The 9,304-nt window shown below is 42.6% G+C and overlaps 1 long non-coding RNA gene across 1 annotated transcript in view; it reads right to left on the reverse strand.

Moving 5' to 3' along the window:
* The window catches only part of LOC129046626 (uncharacterized), a 31,259-nt gene extending 27,449 nt beyond the window's left edge, over positions 1–3,810 (reverse strand). The window contains exon 1 of the long non-coding RNA XR_008508264.1: positions 3,658–3,810. This is a non-coding gene — a long non-coding RNA (uncharacterized LOC129046626). The remainder of the gene's footprint in view (positions 1–3,657) is intronic.
* Positions 3,811–9,304: the final 5,494 nt, after the last annotated feature.

Raw genomic sequence — 9,304 nt, forward strand, 5'->3', positions numbered from 1 at the left:
CCCCAGCTCCACTGCCCTTCTCTGGACATGCTCCAGCACCTCAATGCCTTCCTGGCAGTGAGAGGGCCAGAACTGGGCACAGGATTTGAGGTGTGGCCTCCCTGGTACAGGTTTCCTACAGGGTCCCAGTGAGGATGATGTTCAGGGATCACCTGCTGTGGGGCCTCCTGCTCTTTTAGGGGTGTGTGGCCAAAGAGCTCTGAGTGGCACTGGTTTCTGCCTCGCTCCTCTCCTGCCAGCTGCCAAGTGTATTTTTGGCAGTGTGTTTCCCTGAGCCTGACAGTTTGATTCTTCCTGAGATCCTAATAAGTGCTGGCTACTGCTCTGGGGCCATGGCTTGTGCTTCCAGGCTGATTCTGCTTGTCTGCTGGAGCCTGACTGCAGGGAAATGCATCCTGCTGCCTCAATGGCAGGCTGGCAGTTTTTCAAGCACTTCTTGAACCTCATCCAGACAGAGCTCACCAGGGGGACAGCTCACACTGCTCCTGCCAGCAAGGAGAACCCAAAGTGTTTCTTGCACCCTGGGTCAGATCTCTCCTGGGCAGTGAAGTCCTATTGCTTCCCCCAGGGCAGAAGAAGAAAGATCTGCACCCTGCACCCATGTGAGGGGTATCAAGTTCTGACAAGAATGCCAGAACTTCTGTAGTTCCTGCTGTCATTGCTGACATGCAGCAGGCTGAGCTGGCAGGCATGGCATTGGAAAGGTAGGAAGGCTGTCTTCCCAAAAATGTAGGAAGGAAAAGGTAGAAAAGACTGAGGGGAAGAAGATAAGAAAGTGAGATGTGTGGAAGTGCCCCATCTTCTTCCCCACACTCTGGCCATCTGGAAGTTACAGGATCAGAAAACATCAGGAGAACCAAGGAGCTGCTCATTACTCTTTTGCTCTGCTAGGCTTCCAGTGCATTTGTGCTGCTGCAGCAAAGGTGATCTGAAGAAAAACACACTGAATCCTCTCTGACAACCTGTGATCTCTCTATTTGTGGCTTGTGTTTTCCTTGTCAAAATTCCCATAGCTCTAGTGCTAGGACACTGGCTCCTGGCCTGTGTACAGATATGTGTTAACTACATTTTCCTTAGCATCCATCATGCACTGCTGCCAGCTCTGTTGCTTTTGCCTGCAGTATGGATATTCCCTGAGAGCTTATCAGGAAAGTGCTTGCTGCTTTTCCACTGCTCTCTGCTTGCTTGCACCAACCCCCTCCTGTATTACATTCTTCCTTCAGTCTGGTATCACTTGTGCTGGGAAGATTGTGCTGACAGTCTGCAAGATCTGGATTTGCTTCTATTTTACAATGTCATGTTTTGTTGGATGACAAGTCCTGCAAATCCATGGGCAGGTTGCTTGAGGTTGGACCAGAGGAAGGTTTTTCCAGATGTCCCTTGCCTCATGATGAAGCTGCCATATTCAAAATGCAGTGATGTGCAGCACTTGTGCTCTGCCTAGAACCCCTCCAGAATTCTTGTCCCTGGCTTACAGAAGCACATCCCTTAGCTGAAAATGTCTCAATCTAAGATCAAATATCCCAGCTCTCTGTTCAGATCTTGCATCTCCTGCTTCATTGAGCTCAGCCCTATTGATAGGCAGTGTAACCTTTCCCAGCACTAACCTGCTGCAGTGCTGCAGAACACAGAGAAATTGTTGAGAAATTGTGCTCTCTGCCTCCATGTGCCATAATCACTGGATCATGGGTTGATCATGGTGATCATGCTGATCATGGGCTCAGGAAGAGTGAAAATGTTATTTATATATATTTATATGCTACATTTCACTCACTGCTTCCAGCCTCTCCTTTGTGAATGGTAGCTGCCAGCAGAACAGGCGGTGGCTGAAGGTGCCCTCAAATAATTCTTCTTTCTCTATGCCAAAAGCTTTTGTGGAGTTTGCTTCCTTTCCCAGCTCTCACTTTGACTGCTGTAATCTCACCTGTTTCACAGGCTGTTGTCACATATGGAGGAGCAGGCAAATCAAAGGGAATCAACAGAGCTCCAGAAAAGCTCAGGTGGTAATGGTGAAAGTTCAGTTCACCTAAATTGTTAAGCAAAATAGGCCATGAAATCATGGAATCCTAGAATACCTCAGGCTGGAAGGGACACATGAGGATCATCAAATCAAACTCCTGAAAAGAGGAGGGGAAAGAGGAGAAATGAATATAGTTTGGCATCTGCAACAGATTTCCCTATAGAAAAATTAGGGTCCAGGCTCCCATCTGTGAGCAGGCTGCTGAGTGACAGATATTTGACCTTGAGCACTGTTTGAACACCCCATGGCTGAAGATTAAAGGTAGAAATGTTTATGGGTGGATGCAGATCTTTCTGAGGCACTTGCTGGAGCCAGAGGAATCTGCCAGAGCAACAAAGCCTCTGTGTCTCCATCCTTGAGGATGCCAAGGTGCCTCCTGCTTGAGTTGAGGGGAAAGGTCCTCCTGTATTGACCATTGGTTGGAAGAGTCCTACCCTGGTGACACCATGCCCTGTCCTTCCCAGCTCAGGTGCCAGACTGTCATTTTTTCTCTGACCCCTCCCCTTTGCCTCCAGGTGAGTCCTAGCCTTGTTTTTTGGCAGAAAACCCTGCAGCAATCACATTTGTTTTGGCAACACCACGTGGAGTTTGCACGGAGCCTCCTGCCCTGCCTGCCTGCCTGCTTGGTGTGGTTTTCAGATCAGGTCATGATCCTCTTTCAAGGACAGACTGCTAGGGCAGGAGGTTATCAGCAATTATTCCACAGCTGAGTGCAGTTCATCCACAGAACAACCGCAGCTTTTGTAACCAGGCCTCTTTTCCATGATTTTAAACTGAGCTGCTGCACTGGTGATGTTATGAAGATAATAACCTTTAGGGGTTGATCAGAATTTTTTTTTTTTTTTTTTTTTTTTTTTTTTTTTTTTTGCTTGGAGCCAGGAAGGGATTTGTTTTATTTCACTGATCCTGTGTAATGTTGTAATAATGCACGGTAATTTATAAATACTTGAGTTGGGAAGTTTGTAGGAAAAAAGGTCACTTTTTAGAACCATTTCCCAGAACAGTAAAGGGTGTATTTTCAGCAGTGAGTAACAAAAGCATCAATTACAGAAAACTGAGTTACTTGAGAAGTTTCTCTCCATGTCAAATAAAAAGTGAGTTATTATCATTCTAAAAGGTCTCTTGACTGCCAGCAGAGCTTATTTCACCTGACAGTAATAGCAGTTTTGTAAATGTAACTTAATTCTATTCAAGCACTTGGATGCAGGGCCAGGTCACAAGGAAGGCTGAAAACTTTCTGTGCTCCTGACAGTCAATAGAATTAAGAGGCATTTATCTCCTTCCAAAATCTGGACCTTGAATTCTCCCACATGCACATTTGCTCCCATTTTTCTTTTTGTGGTAAGGATGGGTCATCTAGCCAGTAACTCCACTGGCTTGAAGAGTGCCAGCAACACAGCAGAACAATTGAGAGAAATATAGAGATCTGTAATTAAGAGAAATTGTTGGGGCCAGGGAGGAAGTTTCCAATAGTTTATGCTTGCATTTAAAGAGTCTGCTTGCTTCAGCAGCACTGATTCCACCAGTTCCTGTTTTGTAGATTTTGGAATCTGAATATTCTTCTAAACAGGTAATTTAAATTTATATTCCTGGAATTCATGTCCTTGTAAAGAGAGGTGAGATATTATTGATAATACCTTCTAGCCACAATTCAGAGTTCAATGATTACTCCCCAGCACAGATGTCTGTCCCCTGAAAAAAGAGATAAAATGGTAGTGAGGATGGGTGACTGCTTAGAGAAGTAAGGAAAAAAAAAAAAAAGATTCAAGGTGAAGGATTTGGCATTTTTTCATTTCATTTTTAGTTTTTTGTAGAATTGCTCCAAACAGAAATTTTCCATGATGCAGTTTTCTCTACACATTACCTAGGAACTCCTTCTCAATAAAAGAGTGATCTTTGACTGCACCCTGGGATAGTGGTGAGCTGGGAAAGAGACAGCTGGGAGAATGAACTATTTATTCCTACCTCTGAAGAAGTTCCTATTTTTTCACTCTGGCTGTGGATCTCCTCAGTTCATTTGGGCCAAGTTGAGAGTTAGGTATGTCCCTTCAGGGAAAATGTCACTGACCTATGGAACAAGGAGTTCTGAAAAACACGTCTGATATTTCAATCATTTTTAGTTTAGTTTCTGTGTTTGTTTGCTTGTCTGTGTTTCTCAGGAAACGGGAGAGACTTGCATCTAACCTGGTAGGAGTGGCTCTTACAATTGTATTTTTCCTTACTGTAGCAGTCCCATCATTCTCTTGTACAGCTGAAAGGTGGAAACACACAAGGAAGACAACCAGGACAAGGGCAAATAAATAATTTTCAGTGCACACATTGTAGTTACTGTGTTTTCAACACACCAAAAAAGCTGGTAGAGTTATTTTTATGGACAAAATCTAATGGGTACATGGAGTCCCAGCTTGGGTGCTAACAGAACTAGAGTCCTTGGTTTATTTTTACAGGTCTGCTTATGAATTTGGTGTTTTCTGAACTCCGCAGAACAGTTTTGTGACGCAGGTTCCTGATCTTGTTTTGTAACAGAATTTCTGTGTGATGTGGTAAAAAATACAGACTCTGTCCCACTTAAAAGGAAAAGGTTACTGATCCCCCCCTACAGGTGTTGCCCAGGCTGTTCCTCTCTGGGCTGCTTAGGTGTTATTTTGAGGTGGTTTGTACTACACACAAAGCATTGTGCCTTCACTGAGAGGACATGCACTCAGAAAAGGATGCTGCTCAAGTTTTGCTGAGAGATGGAGGACACAACAGTTTTAGCAGGACTACATTTAACCCACAAACCAAAACTCAGCTAAACAAAACCAAAGCTGGGAAGACTTCACTGATTTCTCTGAATTGTGTGTATTACTGAACTGACAAAGAATTTGTAAGCACTCTTACTTGTTTTGATATCTTATCTCAGTTATAACTTTCACCACTTAAAAAGCAAAGTCAAATCATTAACCATCAAAACCAAAGCAAGAAGAATGCCTGTGCTGTAGCTAAATACAAATAAATACTGAGATGTTCCTTCCCACAGATTGCTTAAAGACAAAGGAGGTAGATGATACAGAAAATAGATTATTTATATACCATTTGTTTCTTCTGTCTGCTCAAGCTGTTTGTTCCAATCCAATATTAATGAGGAATCCTATAAACATCAAACATCTTGTGGGATGGAAATTGGATTTTTGCTTTTGGTTTTGGGTTTTTTTAATTCTTCCTTGGTTTGTGGGCATGAGGGAAGGAGAAATTTTAAATAGAAAAATCCTGTTAGAGGAGTAAGGCAAAATCAGAGTTCAATGCACTGATTTCAGTGCAGTTCCTTTCCAGTATCCTTGTTGCCAGTGTCCTTCTCTCACAAATTCAATCCCTCCATATCCCTTCCCACACCCAGACCCTGATTTTACCCAGTGCTCAGTTTGATGTCAATGTTTTTTTCATACTCAATATCTAATTTTCAGATTCACATTTGACCAGACACAATTTTTTTCCTTCTTGCACACACAAACAGAAAATAAACCAGCAAAATGGATTTACAGTCTTGAATTCCCCAGCTTCCTAAAAGCCCCTTCTGTAAAGATGCATGGTGTCAGAGTGTGTGGAATGCCAGCTGTCTGAGGCTGCCAAGAAATTTTGGGAAATAACTCACAAGGGCATGCTGAAGAAACTGGCAGAAGATCTGGGGCTGAGGGGCATCCTCTGCAAAGATTGAATTCTGGGTTATTTCATGTGCCCTGCTGGATCTTTTTGAAAAAGTTTCAACGCTGTGCTACTGGATTTCATCTTAAACACTTGAGCAAATCTTCTGCTACAGTCTATTCTTTCTGAAAAGCCTGTCACAACGAGTTCCTGTCACAGCATAAGGAATGATACCAAAGTCCCTCTGCAGCAATAGATATTGCAGCCACAGCAGACAAGAGCCAGCCATTGACCTTTGCTCTTTTCTGCAATGACACAAACGCGGTGTCAGCTTGCCTTGATCAAGTGCTCAAGATGCAAGGTAGCACCAGTGAAAGCAGGACCTAATGTTTCAAATATTAGTATTACATGTTATGAAATAGTCTTGTAAAAAGTAAAGATGTTGTGATTATTTGAATTGAAAAGCCAGAATCAGGCTTTTAGGCTCTGGAGTTGACATGAATACGTCCTGCAGTGAGGGAATAAAATCATCTTGCTCTTACCTACTGCTTTCAATAAAAGATCAGAAAACCTAACCCCTTTCTTAAAAACCTTAAGCTACAAGACTTCTGCTCTCCAAATCAGTGTGCTCACTTAACATGCAGTGAGCTAGACTTGAAAGGTCACAAGGTAGCACTGAATCATTATCTATTTGAAAGAATTAAGAGATAAGGGGGGGGAAAAGTCAAGTCTATTTTTAGCTTTGAAATTTACAGCCGTGATAGCATCTGGCCAAATGAAAGTGATCTGATCAAAATGCTGAAAGGCAAAGATATCTATCCTTCATGCATCTTTTAAAAGCACTGCAAGCCAAGATGTTGGAACTGCAGGGAAGAAGTTAATCTTACCTTCAACTGAAAGATTTACTAAAGCCTGTGGCAAAGAATTTAAATGTTAACAGATCAATTTCTCTTGCAGAAATACAATTCTACTGATTCCTTTACATTTGTTATTAATCTAAATGCAAGGCTCCACAGAAAAGGCAATTCATCTTTGTATACTAGGACCATATGAAATTATGCAGGTATTAAGAGCTTCTTTTTCACTTCAGAGTTGTAGGATTAGGCTGCTTTAAGTAGACAAGTCACTGAGACTCTCCAATCCCACATCTCAAATCCAACCCAGTCCAATCCCCCAACCTGTAGGGAAGAAACTGCTTGAGCACTTTAAAAAAAGCTATACCAGTGTATAAGGCTGTACATGAGGATGCATTTTTAAGGAAATGCTAAATCAAATGAGGTTTGAAAATGGTGAGAACTGGGATCCCTCTGGTATATTTTAAAATAAATGGCATAATCCAAATTTGTCTCCCAGGGCAGTTCTGGCTCCTGCACTTTTGCTCCCTCCCTTGCACAGACAGTTTATTACTTTAGCAGAAGTTGATTTTCCCAGGGAGCCATGGCCACAAAAGTGTGTTGCCTCCTAGAAATCTGCAAGACTAGGTCCAACAAATGAATGCAAACACTCATCTCAACCCTTCTCCAATGGAATTTCTGTGACTTTGGGTGGTGTTGCCTTGGACACCAACTTTTAAAGCAATAGCTGCTGCACTCTCAACTAGACAGAGATTTTTAAAAGCCTTGCAAAAGCTTTAGACCCTTCATAGGGACAGGCTGTGAACCCCGTTTTTGCTCAAAAAACCAGATTTTAAAATAAAACCTCATGTGGAAACATCTTGTTTCCCTAGCAGATGTTTCCATGTTGTCCTGTATCATGAAAATGCCATGCTCCAGCAGCATGGAAGAGTGACCAATCATTTCCTGCATTCTTCACAGAAACAGGGGAAGAAAGGCTTTGATGAGCATGGTAAGAAATAGGATCTATTGGTGAGAAAAAATAAATTTGCAGTGTCGGTGATCTTCATGTTGCTGGAGAAGAAGATCATTGCTGTCCATTTTGGACCAAAATTACACAGGATTTTTGTTTCTTCTTCTTCTTCTTTTATGTTTCTTCTTTGACATCCTTGCTATAAGACCATGTTTAGTCTTCTCCATGATGAGCAGTCCAGTAAGCCCAGGCACTGTTTTGCTCATGTCATATCAACTGCTCTTATGTCCAGCTTGTCCATTAGATTTCCCTTGTGTTGGAAGAATTTTTGCTGGCTAGATCCCCAGCAAACTGAGTCCTGGTGGACAAGATTTCCATATCTGCATTTCTTCCCATTATATACCAGGCATAAATCATCCCTTTATCTGGCAGGGTCCTCAGTTTGCATTTTTGACATAATTCTCACACATAAGTGCAGGGTGGTGAGAGCATGCACAAATGTTGCCTCTTCTGTACCCTTGGGCTCATTACATTTTACATTTAACTTTCTGAATGGTCCTCATTGCACAAATGTAGAAATAATTTCTGAGTGCTCTGTTAAAGGAAGTTGCAGGCAGGTTGACAAAAAAAAAAACAATGTAGAAAAAGTCACCATTCTGCATGGGCATCCAGAAGACCTAAGGGTTTCTGGAGAACTGTAGGCTGTGGATTCAACAGTGCAGAAAAAAACAGGTGCAGCACACATCCAAAATAAGAAAAGTAGTCTTCTCCTTTCAGTGTGATGGGTCAGCAATAAGGAAAGTTCAGCAGTGTGATGGTAACAGAATTTTGTAAAAGCCTCTTTCAAAGATAAAATTTTTAAGTGACATGTCTCATCATAGTGAACTTTTTAATTTCATTATGCATATCCTCCCCCTGTACGCAAACAACTGAAAATTTTTTTACAATTAGAGAGCTTAAAATTACCACTCCTACAACTGCTTTCAGGAGGAAGAAAGACACCACCGTGTCTAGAATACTGATTGAATGTTGGGAACCTGAAGGTTAGTGCTAGATAGAAGCAATCTAATCCTCTAAAAAATGAAAGCTTGCCCTGCTGGTCATCCTTTCAACTCTTTTTACTGAGTGTTGAAATGCAGTTAGAGCTGCTGGAACCACTTCAAAGACACAGTCTGTGTGCAGAACTGAGTTTTCCTTTCCATACACCAGACCCCTGCAAGGGTGTTAAAGCTTTACTAACCCCACAAGTTTAAGCCACTTCAGCTCATGGCTCCCGAACTGCCTTTTGTCTTTATTGCAAATTCAAAATTGTTTTCCCATCTACCATTGGCAATTCCTTTCAGAGAAAACCTAGGCAAAGTGCCACTCCAATGCTCCCTCCTTCCCTGCAAGTTTCGCTTGAGATGGGAGAAGCTGCCCAAGCCACATCCCTCTCCATCCTCTTCCTTTGCACACACTTCTGCTCCCCATCTGCCTCTCCACCACACTGGTTTCATTTGCACTATCCTCCTGTTGTATTCTACATCCCTGCCATTCCACATGTCCTCAGACATCTTTTCAGACTGGATTTTGGTGTTTCTTTCTTTGTTTTTGGGGTTTTTTTGGCTCCTGGCAGTTGTTGTTTCCCACACACTCATATATCCCTTGCCTCCCTGTCACACTTGACCCTGAGCATTAAATGCCCTCAGAGCCAGAGGGGCATTTGCAGCCTGAGGAGCTGTTCCAGGTACCCACAGCCCTTCAGCTCCATCAGCACAGGGCACAAGGATGCCTGCAAACCAAAGGATCCTTCAAGGGTTCCCAGAGGCTTGCAGCTTGTGGAAAGCCCATGAGGCTCTCTAGTTAAAGAAGGAAGAC

This window comes from Molothrus ater, chromosome 3 (genome assembly GCF_012460135.2).
Source record: "Molothrus ater isolate BHLD 08-10-18 breed brown headed cowbird chromosome 3, BPBGC_Mater_1.1, whole genome shotgun sequence".
NCBI classification, from domain to species: Eukaryota; Metazoa; Chordata; class Aves; order Passeriformes; family Icteridae; genus Molothrus; species Molothrus ater.